The following is a 13,394-nucleotide window of genomic DNA, read 5'->3' as shown; positions in this document are numbered from 1 at the left end:
AAATATTGTCTGTATGTTTGGTGTAAATACGACGCCATGTTGCAAGCAAAGAAAACAATTTGAGTGTACAACCCTGAAGCAAACCTATTTTACTTCTCATCAATAGTTTTGACTCACTAATGTAAATATAGCCACTTACTTCAGGCAACTGTTCTAAACTAAATTTTGCAAAATATGCCATACTGTTTAAAAGCACTGTTTACACATGAACTGATGTATTGTAAAACAAATTCGTAACGTTGAAGAGATTATTGTCATGAGTTCAATAAATGATGAATATGTATCAAAACTTTACACCACAACGCAGCTGATTCCCCAAAGTTAGTGCAGAAATCAATCTTCGATGTAACCATATATATATATACATAACATATAGTGAGTGCTGATTTTGAGTCTGAACTTTTGAAGAGAAGTATATTAATACTCAGTGGGAGTCACTGAGCAAAACCGCACCAAGATAATTTGATTATCCCAAATGGATAAAATAGAACTATTTGAACAAATGACATTGGGAATGCTGTTAGTTCAAGTGCTCACAGACTTATCGTTCCCCATGAAACAGTATAACGTCCACGTCTCTCAACGCATTTTTCCTGTTTTTAATTTTTATGTTTGGTGAAAGTGGTCCACAATCTCCGACACGTGAGGGGTGATGTCACCATGTCCCCAAGTCTGGTGATCTGCCTTCAGTTGCGGGAGATCTTTTGCCAGCTTTAACAATGTAATGCTGAGAACTGACCAGTGTTCATGTTCACATGTGTTGTCTTTAGTCAGTATCTGCGATATTCTACTTCCTTTACCATTCCTTGTCGACAGGTTATATAATTTTAACACTATTTATTGTTTATATGTATCTTTGGTTTAGTCACGACATGGTTGAAATGTTGCCGATCGACTTTGAATCTGACTCTCTGGTCATACAATGTCGGTAGGCCTGTCATGGGAATGTTGGGGTTGTGGGGTGTGCTTGTATGAGCATGACATGGAATTTCATTTCGTTGCAGTTTTTGTGAATAGCGGATTCTACCGGTTGGGCAGGACATACTTATCCTTTTGGTGGAGGCCTGGTGTCATCACTGATTTTCAGTAAGCCATTCATATATTATTATTCACTGATTTTTCATTTGTACCAAACAGACTTTGTTTATGACGATTGTCAAAATTGGGTATCCTTTTGCACTGACTATCTATATTGTGACCATAAATACGAAGTTTGTCTAGTATTACCAGTCAAATGGCACAGGTCTGACTCATATTCTTTCATTTAAACATTATTACATGTCACTAAAACCTCAGATCTTACTGCCAAAACTCTTCTGATGCCGTCAACGTCACATTGGGCTTCCGCCATACAGAGTTGAGCAGCCGAGGATCCTCCGTGCTGTTAGTCAGGTAGGCGTCGGTGATTGATGAGCTGTTACTAAGCTTAGTGACGCATAGAGGCGTGTTCCACCAGTTGTCGCATGTTGTCCATGGCAACACAGACAAAAATGATTTGTACAAGTAGTAAACAGACCAGGCAATAATGAGGTTGTAAGGCAGGGATGATATGAAACAGGTTGCAACCTGAGTGATGCCAATACCTGAAAATAGAGTATTATATGGTATTGTTATTCAGTCATGTAAGACTAGTGTTGTAATTTTATTACATTGGTACTGTTAAGATTCAGAAGAGGATATAAGTTGGGACTTTCTAGAACAGCCAGAATAATGTTAAATAAAATTGAATGTTTCCGTGTGCAAACAGTCCTATTAAAAATATTGATTCATTGATATGCCCAAACATGATACAAGCTATATATCGGATCCATCAGTGTCATAGATAATAATACATTTGAAATAGTGAAATGGAAGTCTGAAGACATTCGTTGATTGATCGCCTGTGCAGAAAGGGCGTTTACTAACCTTTAAGCAAAGGACAAATGGACCAAGCATATAATGCACTCCTGCTCGAGAACTGGCCAATGGAAGCCTCAAGGAAGAAAAGTGGAACGGAACACGTGAGAATCCCAGCAAAGTAGGGAATGAGAAACGCACCTGGTAAATAGAACATTCTTTGTGAATGTAGTGAGCTGTATATTCTAACTACTTTGCAAAAGCCCTGAAAGTTGATCGTTTGTCTCAGTCATAAATATTATCAGCTGTATGGCGGCGGTCTGTTAATATTTGATGAATTTCACGATCAGGCTTGTAGTGTAATGAACATTGACACGTATCCACCGCGATTACTGTTCGTACCCTTATATTTTAAAGATGAAACAACAGGTTGCCAAGAAGAAACGGTCATACACATTTTGCTAACCGCACTTAGAGAATCACTGTAGCACTCAATTATTGGGATCTTCATTTTGTATGTCATGCTTTCCACAACCGTGAAGATCCGAGTTAGGATTGGTCTTCAGCAATCCATGCTTATCGTAAGAGGCCACTAACAGGATCGGGCTCGCTGACTTGGTGGACACATGTCGTCGTATCCCAATTGCGTAGATCGATGCTCGTGGTGTTGATCACTGGATTGTCTGGTCCAGACTCGAGCATTTGCAGACCGATGCTATAGCTGGAATATTCCTGAGTGGATTAAAGAATATCTCAATCACTCGAGCATATATATATACACACATATATATACATACACACCGTCATATTCATTGAGTGCAGCGTAAATATATAACTCATTCTATGAATGTCACAAGTCTAGTGCTTTCTGCCACTATGTGAACGGAACGGGGACTGACATATCCTACCCTCTCCACATTGTCTATCATCTTCCAGACTCCATTATTTACAGATCACCGCCATATTGCTGGAACATTGCTGAGTGCAGCGTAAAAGTAAACTCATGCTACAACTCACTCATGCTTTCCGCCCATGTGTAAACCTGACACGACAAATGAATACTGCATATACAATTCCCTGAGAGCGATATTATCAGAGGTATCTGTATTTTTCATAAAGCATAATGTATAAACATTGAATGATTCTTTTAATGGGCATTTAATGGCGCTTTTGGGTTTCTAGAAATTACGTTGTCTACTGAAATACTAAAACCACATGAAGTGTCAAGCAGTCCAGAGACCTTCTTGCGAGCAGCACGGTAAAATGTATTCGACTAAAGCCTACAAATGTCGGGACCACCCTTGATTTTCCACAGTTGGGCACAGCAGGAAAGAAGTCGAAGTTCATTTGTCAAGGTTTTGTACAGCCTGCCATGCAAGGTTAACTATCATAAAGAGATCAACAGCATGAGCATCGATCTACGCAATTGTGATACGATGACGGCAACCTCTCCCTCAACCCAATGCTAACACAATGCTCTGCTGTCCCTGGTTCAGTGTTGTAGAGAGAATGTGATACTGTGACAAACAAAGTGGGTGAGTCAGTATAGTTTTACGCCACTTTTAGCAATATTCGAACACTATCGCGGCAGGGAAAGCCAAAAAATCGGCTTCACACATTGTACACATGTGGGAATCGAACCCTGGTCTTCGAACACTTTAACCACTAGGCTACCCCACCACCCGACAATCAAAGTTGCAATTGTGAGCTTGAACTTAGCATGTATAAAGCATGTCTGGGAATGTTACAAACAATTATGACAATGATTAAACGGATTCACTTCATACAGCAAGTCGTGCTTTTTTTCTCGGCGTTGTTATCGGTTACATTCCTAATGACGTTATTGTAATTTTGAGATGCCGTTTAACCTGGACAGGTAGTAGCTGTTTTCGTAAAGGCAGTTCAGCGCTACATATTGATCATGAACTGGCTGATCGGCTAGTTATGTCAGAACAATAACCTGGGCCTGACTGTTGCATAATGACACATACTCAGCATTGAAAATACTTTGAGTCATTGTTACAGCGTTCATAATCATAATTTCTTCTTCAAATATATTTATTTACGTTTTAAGCCAAATATCACAATCAGCTTTATTTCAGATACATATTCATCTTGGGGCAACACTGCAAGGTATCATGACATGGTAAAAAATGATGTATCACCATGGTACGGTGATGATGTCTTGTCCTCAAAAAGACGCAAGCGTGTTGCTGAACGACGTTGGCGCAAGTCTCAGCACAAGATACACCGCCAGATGTACAACGCTGCTCGGCAGGAATTGAAAACCATTATCAGAAAAACTAGAGCAGATTACATTAACTCTGAAATCATCAAAGCTGAGGCTGATCCCAAACTGGTGTTTTCAAAACTTAATGGCTTATTAGGTAGAAAACAAGACGTTATATTACCTAAAGGAAGTGATCCTGTCACTCTTGCAAACAGTTTCTCATCCTTCTTTGCCAGCAAAATTTCCGATTTAAGTGGGAAAATTGGCTCATTCTGTGATAACCTGTCCTGTAGTGAGTTTAAAGGTGAACATTTCAGTAACAAAATCATCAAGGACACAAAACCAACCTGGTGTTGCCTGGACTGTTTTCCAGCCAAGTTACTTCTTCAAATCATGGACTGTGTTCTGACAGTTATAACCAAAATTGTCAACTTGAGCCTGTCAACCGGAGTGGTTCCGGTAAGCTTCAAGAGAGCTGCCATTAAGCCTACGATCAAGAAGCCTTCCCTTGATCCAGACATCTTGAAAAGTTACAGGCCAATATCTAATTTATCTTTCTTGTCCAAAGTCTTGGAGAAAGTTGTAAAAATCCAACTTTTGGAACACATGGAGACATTTTCCCTTCAATCTGGGTACAAGTCTAACCACAGCACGGAAACGGCCCGTAATTGTGTCCTTGACCAGATTATATTATATAAATTATTATTGATTACACGGTCATAATCTGACCTTCACTACTATATTAATACATAATATATTACAAACGCATGTCCCGAATTAACTAAGTTGATACCAGTTAGTCACACTTACCACCACCATTTCTGTGACAAAGGTAGGGAAATCTCCAAATTGAGCTGAGGCCAACTGCATACCCAAGCAGTGAAAGAAAATACTCTCTCTTCCTTGACCATACCTCTCTGGTTCCTACTCCATCATTATTCTCGTTGGTGGATGTTTGAGAGTCAGCGTTCAGAAACACGTCAGGCTCCGACATGGCTGAGAATCTATGTAAAACTGTGAAACGTGGAACGCTACCAGTCTAGTAATGCGTGGAAATGTGGTGAAGCCAACCATTGGTTGTCAACATGTTATGCCCAACCAAGCCCTATGTTACATCGAACAGAACGCGATACACTTTTGCGCCACTTACAAAACCACGGCAAGTGGCAGGCAATTAATAACACACTGGAGATTGATGTCATAAACATCAAGTCAGTTATTTGTTGTCTACATTTTATGCTCTACTGAGTCAGTTCAATATGGTCTGACTAGTAAGTAGGCACTTCTAGTCAGAAATAGTCACTGCAAGGGGAAAAGCATCAAAGAGCACCTATATAATCATATTCAATACACGCTTGTGTAACTTACGACCCGTCACAGACAATAAAACACTGGAATTTTGAGTCATGAATACAAAGTGTATTCTTTTCAAAGCGGTTGCAGAGCTGCCAAATCCTCCTATGATGGAATTTAATTGAATTACGTTTTCGCTTGTCCTTCACTTTTATGGATAATTGTCAACATTGATAGATAAATCGTGTCACGAACATTGAGGATGGTGATCAATCGTCGATCGGGTAATTAACGTTATCTAATTGATGTTAGACCTGTCTTATATAATGATTTGCAGTTGGCTTTTCCAATACGCTTTAAACGTTTTATTTGGTTCAAACAGACCGGAAAAGCTCACGTTATTAAGATTCAATACATGAAGTCAAATACATGCACCAAGAGTTAGCGAATGTCTCATGGTCAAACGATAATTGTAATAGATGATGATCATGGTTTTTATAACCCCGATTACATTATCTCAACTAACAGATCAATTCACTGTTGACTATTCGTCCACGCCCAACCACTCCCGAAAATGACGTATATTCACAATCCGTATGTTGTCCGTATATGTAGTCATGACCATTGTATTCCTGCAATGAATTTGGAATTCATAGTATAATAATATATGCTAATCATCCTCGTGTAGTCTCTTCTGAACGTGGTGCTTATTTACAATTTGTTTCGTCAGAAAAAGCAACGCGTGAATGTAAACGGGCTAGTCCCATAGATGACAAGGGCCAGCCGTAGAGCAGAGTTCTTTATTTTTGATCCAGCCAGATGTAGTGGTACGCACTCGCGATCAATTCTGCAACATGTTATAGTACATGTACAGGTGTCACAGAATATAACATTTAAATACAACTAACTATTTAAGGAAAATTACAGAAACATTAAATAAATACAACTAACTATTTAAGGAACATTACAGAAACATTAAATAAATACACATATGGCCAGTGACAGCTATTATAATTATTGAAAATAGCACTATGGATAAAACTACCAAATTAAACATAATTACCAGCTATGGGCTGAATCAAAAGGCTGGTGCTTCATCAGAACGCCTTCACTAGTATATCTGAACACAATATCAAAATTATAAATGCTTTGCAAAACACTAGTATAAATTAGACCACAAGTGCAATACAAATTGTTTTGCACAAATACATCACCAAGATATTGGAAAGTATTTTATATCAACATTCCATATACTTTCAACAATACTTTAAAAAACCATAAACCAATTGAAATATTTTTGTATGTTTATCCTTAATAGAATACATTATAATACATAAACTAACTTTCAGTTCCTTCAAGACCAAAACATGTGTCCCTGGTGAAGTTGCCAGCCAGAAAGAAAAATACTGAGCAACTTCCCTTGCATGAAAAGCATGAGCAGCAACTTACAGCCAATGAGAAGTTTCAAGGCTTCTTCATAAACTTTAGGCCAATCAGCACAGTTGGTATAACATTTGAACAGTGAACTATCCTTACATAGGTGGCAAGGCTCCAAATTAGTGGTCCTGAGGGTCCCTACCTCATTATGAAATTAATATTTTAAAGCTTATAATTAAAACCAAACACCAAAACAATGCCAAAATAAATACAGTGTTTGCACCCTGTTACATGAATGTTGTACGTTTGTTTTCACGTATATGCGTATAGGTATCTTCATACTGAATACTATGAATTCACAGTAAGGAACATTTTCGCGTTCATGATCATGCATGTTCGAAATAGCTCAAAGTGTGAAGTAACTTAAATGTTGTACACAGATAAATGATGCATAGGATTGAAGTTTTTAATGTCATAACATAATTGTGATACTCTCCCTTGTCTTTTTGTCAATATACATTGTGGTATATCGACATAGTTCTGAATTTATTACTGATCAAGATTATATCAATATGTGATCTGTTAATTTAAATTATATTCACAAAAACATCTTTTAATCAAATACTGAACAATGTGTTCGTAGAATATATTTGTAGTAGACATCTCCAGCACTGAAGTCTCCCAACCAGGCTAATCACTACGTTAACTATGCTATCGCGACTTAATGATTTTGTTGTATTTTGATTTGATTCTGATATGTATTATAAATGCTTTCGATGTTTCTTCGTACATCCTTGCTATCTTGGTAATTATTGTTTTTATTGGCATTTACTTGTCTCATGAACCACCGTTGGTGGGGTTTCTAGAAATAGAGAAGATGATGATGTTGTGGTATCTGTGCATAAACAATGACATCTACAACAAAGGGTTTCAATAAACAATGTAACTGAGTGTCACTCGCTAAGTCCACATTCAAACGCGGTTAGTTTGTTTACATTTGTTATGACTGTTGCCAACGTTGTACGACATAATCTTCTTCTATGCCTATTAACTCATTAAGCCCGAGAGCCCCATCACTACTCAACACCTGGAAGCCCTCGCTGATTGCCCACTCTCTGTGCCGAGACTAATTAGTGCTAGTCACACCTGATTTCCCTGGCAGGTTTCGGGGATCACAGGAAACTGTCTAGTCGTACAAACAAGTCCTGATTGTTTAATTCTGTCGTAAAGATATATGTTGAAAGAAATCAGGTGTGAATACATGTCGTGTATTGCAAGCTTTATGTAATTTTATTGCAAGTTTCTCTTGGAGACCTTTTGTCGGCTTGTACATTTATATTTTATCACAATATGCATACACATGTATTCTTTGTATGTAACAGATGAGACACACGTTAACAAATTCTCTCTCTTATATCATTGTGTGAGGCTTAAATTTACAAAACATCTATGACAATGACATACTGTAAAGAAGAATTTACTTTCATACTTTATAATCTTCGACGAAAATAGCGGTTTTGCCGATACATTTCTAGTGTTTACAAATTATTTTAATGAAAGTACTATAACGCTAGTCTGTGACTAGCACAAAGCACATTCGTAGCATTGCACTTTTCTTCATACAGATTTAATGCAGAAAATATACGTCACCATACAAACATACATATAGAAAATGTATACTACATATTCCTTGCATAGACATAAAACAAAGAGTCACGTGATAGGGCGTCATCAAATTTCCCGAATAGAACGTTCGGTATCTCAACTGTTCAATGTAGTGGCTGGTCATATGTTATCTGCGACTAATCGTATCATGAGATACCTGTCACAGAGGAAAGGACAGGTGATGGGGCGAGGGCGAAATTTCTGAAGAGCACGTTTGGTCACTCAGCAGCTTGGATAGAGATTGGTTATTGGCTATATCCTTGACCAGTCGATATGCTGGGTTTCGGCTTTATCAATTCAAGCTTTCATGTAACAGTTTGTGTATTGTAAACATACATACTGGTATCTCAACTGTTCAGTATAGTGGCTGGTCATATGTTATCTGCGACCAATCGTATCATGAGATACCTGTCACAGAGGAAAGGACAGGTGACGGGGCGTGGGCGAAATTTCTGAAGAGCACGTTTGGTCACTCAGCAGCTTGGATAGAGATTGGTTATTGGCTATATCCTTGACCAGTCGATATGCTGGGTTTCGGCTTTATCAACTCAAGCTATCATGTAACAGTTTGTGTATTGTAAACATACACACTGGTAACGATGTATGAAATATACACATAAGACAAATAGGAGTAGATAGTCACTTTGGCGAGATTATTTGTCCTCATTTTAGTGTTTTTCGATAAGTAAAACAAAGCGATTGAAATCCAACCACTGAGTAGAGGTAGTATTTATTTTCATATACATTTTATGCACACAACTAGTACATAAAACATAATGGCTTGCTGTACATGTAAATATAATCTTCACCTTGATACGAATGACTATCCAAACTAGAGTACACGCATTACAGAATTCACGAGGTGACACTATACTGAATTTATATAGTGTTTAAACTTGCAGTTGACACCCCCACCCCCAATATTTATGAAGGTGGGCGTGCCTATATCTTTACTGAATGCAAACGAGGTTCATAAGATTACAGATGTGCATGCATGTATAAACATCACAAAGAGGGGCGTGACTCCATCAAGCAAGATGTCCAATGATATAACAGCGCATCTGTTTATTTTACACTTGTCACGGGACAAACAAGGACGTAACTACATATGCATTCTACCGGAGGCTGTTATTTCAAGGTCGAAAGAGGCGTTCAATTATCTCATTACTGTAATCTGCTTGAATGATTATACGCATGTGTATCGATACCGTAACTGATATACCATCCAGCTTTGATTGACGATGGATCAATAGAGACTGAGTTGATTGATACACGTGATAATTGCACCGGATTTGATAATTACACAGATCAAATACAAACGTTTTACAGAATGCTCATGTAAATTGCATAGAAAACTGACAATTCAAATCAACATAAAAAACTTTCAACAGCTTGAACAAAAATGCTTGAAATACCTTTGTATGGCTTACATGTAATAACTTATGATATTACTTCTGTCCATGTGTGACAATGTTTTGAATTACCAACTTACTGTCTTTTGTAACAAACGTAGTAAAACATTTCATTGTTGTAATAACACTGACATGTATATATGTATTCGATGCAAAGGCGCGACTTATCACTTTATATTCGCTTAGGTAACATTACGAACTTTAGATTATGGAAAACAACTAGTTACAATTCAGTAAACTTCAAATTAGTAAGTTCAATTATGTTTAATCTATTCGAGCTTAGATGTATAATTACTTGTGTTTATACATTATGTTTCAGTATATGAAACATGACAACGTAATGATGCCTAAAAAGTAAATTCAAACTATTCTATTGTGTTTGAATTCTTTGTATGTCCTTGAAATTTCGTATATTGTTTCCTATTTATTAGGTAGTTGAAGGAAATATAAGTTTTAGTAACCTCTAAACCATTACATCTAATTCAATCAAGGTGCATACGAAGTATTTTAGTATCCATTCCCAAGGAAGAGTACCAGGCACTTACCTCTGTAAAAACATCATAATCCCCTTTCTCGCCGACATGCGTTCATTTGCTAAACGCTGTACAAGCCTATGATAATGATTAGCAATTGTTATCAAAACACTTTAAATACTTCTTCTGATTGATACTAAAGGTGGGATCTCTCGTAAGAAAAGCTAACATTTGCTCAGTACTGCTAAATTGGTTGAAATAATATGTACAGTGCGATGTTTAAAAGTACAACACACATGTGCGTCTCTCGCTGAATAAGAGGTGCTTTCTGTTGACGACTGTATGGGGCTCTCGCTGTGAGAAACTGCTAATTACCTGCCCCATAAACACGTCACTCGCTGTGAGGAGCTGATTAATTTGCCCCATATATGCGTCTCTCGGCCTTAATGAGTTAAATGATTTTATATTTGCGAGCAAATCAGTGCCTACTCATGCACGTTCCAGATCAGCGGACGTATTTGATACGTAAAACAGCTGAACACCCTCACAGTATCGCGCTATGTCATGTCAAAACACCTGGAACGTGTGTAGTCTTTGTTGTTTACATTACCTTGTGTGAATATGCCTCACCGAGACTTGTAATTTTATAAGAACGTATGTCTTATAATAATTTACGTGTGACTGTACGGTTAGGCAGACACAGTGTAAATAGATGTATTGGCAATGCATAGTGAGCCGTGTATGTACATGTATGGACGTATGTTAGTGTGTGTAGGTTAGTAGGTGCGGATGTATATGTGTGGGGATGGTAGGTATGTGAGTGTTTTGTGTTTGTGTGTGTGTGTGTGTGTGTGTGTGTGGTAGGTGCAGATCTATCTGTCTATATATGTGTCTAGGTAGGCAGGTATTGGTGAATGCATGACACAAAGCTAATATCCTAAGAGTGAGCGAGTGAGTTAAAATATCACATCGCATCGGCAAAACTGCAGCAACATCGTGATGAGTACAAGTTAATTACAACTAAATGTCTGTCACCAAATGACAGTAGAACAGTAAGTTAAGTATCACAGTCAGGTAAAACAAACCATTCCAGTTACTGATATATTCTACACATATATGAATAGAACGTTTAATACTATTAAAATACGAGCTATATACCACCAGCAACTAACGCTTGGCCACCTTACTGGGACCAAGGTGTAATATCCTAAGAAATACATTCCCTTTGGTGTTAGTGGCAAATGTTAGTATGAATTACTGAAAATCAGTTGACACCAGGTGTTCGCGAAAAGGGTAGGACCTGAAACTATTGCCAGATGCCGCCCATGAGTACTGTGGAAACAGTATAGCAGCAAGCAATTGCTGGACCAACAAATATTTGTTCTGCGGAGGTCTTAAAATCTGTCACCAAGCTTTGATATGCAAAGACGTGTTTCGTTCTGAATAACCAGTTGGAATAATAGCAAATGTTTTTGTTTACAAAAAATTCTTATTTCTGATAATATTTATGAACATTATGAATTGAAACGTATCACATATTATTATGTTGGGGATTTTGAGAATATTGGGTTTTTTCTTTTAGATTGAAACATGTTGGGATCAGTATATTTACAGACCGGGCTATTTGGCATGAAATTATTACTGTTATGTTGTTATGAATCCAAGGTTGTTTAAATCATTCACCTTTCCTTAATTGTAATTATTTCAACAAAGTATATTTTCTCGATTCTTCGAATATTCATTTCTATCATCTGAAGTGCAACAAGTCATCCCGTGAATAAGAAGTAAGAGTTTAGACCTTACCAAATGTGCAACAAAATGTTGCATGCACATCTTTGCATGTGTTCAGGTTGGAGATGCATATGTTGCATATGTTAATCTTCACAATAAAAACAACTGCATACATAACATTTATTGTTTTGTGAGAAATGACTTTACACATTCCTTACTTAATTGCTATAAGCTAATGTGACAGAATAAATATTAACATAAAATAATTAAAACATATATGTATAAATTTCAAATTCAAATGTTCGACTAGTTTATAAATGTGTTGGAAAATATATACGCATGAATACAATTTACTAAAATATTTCCACATTACAAATTCATGGCATACTGATATTCATCTACTAAATCTGCCAAATAAATCTGTCAAATGTACATGGGTCCATGACACTGCTCATGCTAATCGACTGATGAATATCATTTACCTTGTAAAACCAAAGCTGAACAATATACATATATTATCAAAATGTTTTTCCATTTTGTGTATATTTGATATTTTTATAGTTCGTGCTGTATTGTGTAAGTATGGACCATACTTGTGGAGTCAACCCGTCACAAAATATATCGTAACTTAAACTGAATCTGACATTAGTAATGTATATATGGTCGTTGTTTTATACATAATGTGAAATGATTTATGGGCTTTGATAAATTCGGCGTGAACTCAGTTACAGTGACATCTGAATCAAGCCACCAATAAGATGAATACTTCAGTCTCTGAAACACTGACACATTCTCGCGCGGCGGGTTGTATATGAAGAGAAAGGATGTGGTTGGTTGGTTGTTCTATAACACCGCACTCAGAAATATACGGCGGTCTGAAAATAATCGTGTCTGGACCAGACAATCCAGTGATTCACAGCATGAGCATCTATCTATGCAATTGGAATACGATGCCATGTGTCAACCAAGTCAGCGTGCCTTGACCACACGATCATGTCAGTCGCCCCTTCTGACAGATTGGTTTCTGAAGATCAATTCTAACCCGGACCTTCAGGGGTCTATTTTCACCAGTTATCAAGTTTATGTTGAACCAGTTCTACATCAAATGCATATGTAAGGCATTTCTCAATATTGAACTTAGAGTAATCCTTCCATATAAGAGTGCCGCCATATAGCTGGAATATTGCTGAGTGTGGCATAAAACTAAACTTACTCACTCACCCAATGTTGAAATGAGCCATACTAAACTTGGCATTGGGCCTGTCCCGTATTCTTTGAGAGAAAAACAATACATACCATACCTTGTAACGAGAAAAGTAACCAATAGCTGAACTAAAATGAGACCTTTGACTCACACATGTTGCAGAAACGTGTATG

The 13,394-nt window shown here is 37.4% G+C and overlaps 1 long non-coding RNA gene across 1 annotated transcript; it reads right to left on the bottom strand.

The window, feature by feature from the left end:
* Positions 1-1,486: 1,486 nt before the first annotated feature.
* On the bottom strand, positions 1,487-4,913 carry LOC124256606. The gene is made up of 3 exons (XR_006893004.1): positions 4,877-4,913; positions 1,906-2,037; positions 1,487-1,583 (listed from the first exon to the last, which is right to left on the bottom strand). It is a non-coding gene; the product is annotated as an uncharacterized LOC124256606 (long non-coding RNA).
* Between the last annotated feature and the right edge of the window lie 8,481 nt (positions 4,914-13,394).

This window comes from Haliotis rubra, unplaced genomic scaffold (genome assembly GCF_003918875.1).
Source record: "Haliotis rubra isolate DU_JTF1 unplaced genomic scaffold, ASM391887v1 Scf631, whole genome shotgun sequence".
In the NCBI taxonomy this organism is placed as follows: domain Eukaryota; kingdom Metazoa; phylum Mollusca; class Gastropoda; order Lepetellida; family Haliotidae; genus Haliotis; species Haliotis rubra.
The sequence above is the reverse complement of the archived record's forward strand: the minus strand, read 5'-3'. Positions and strand labels throughout refer to the sequence as shown.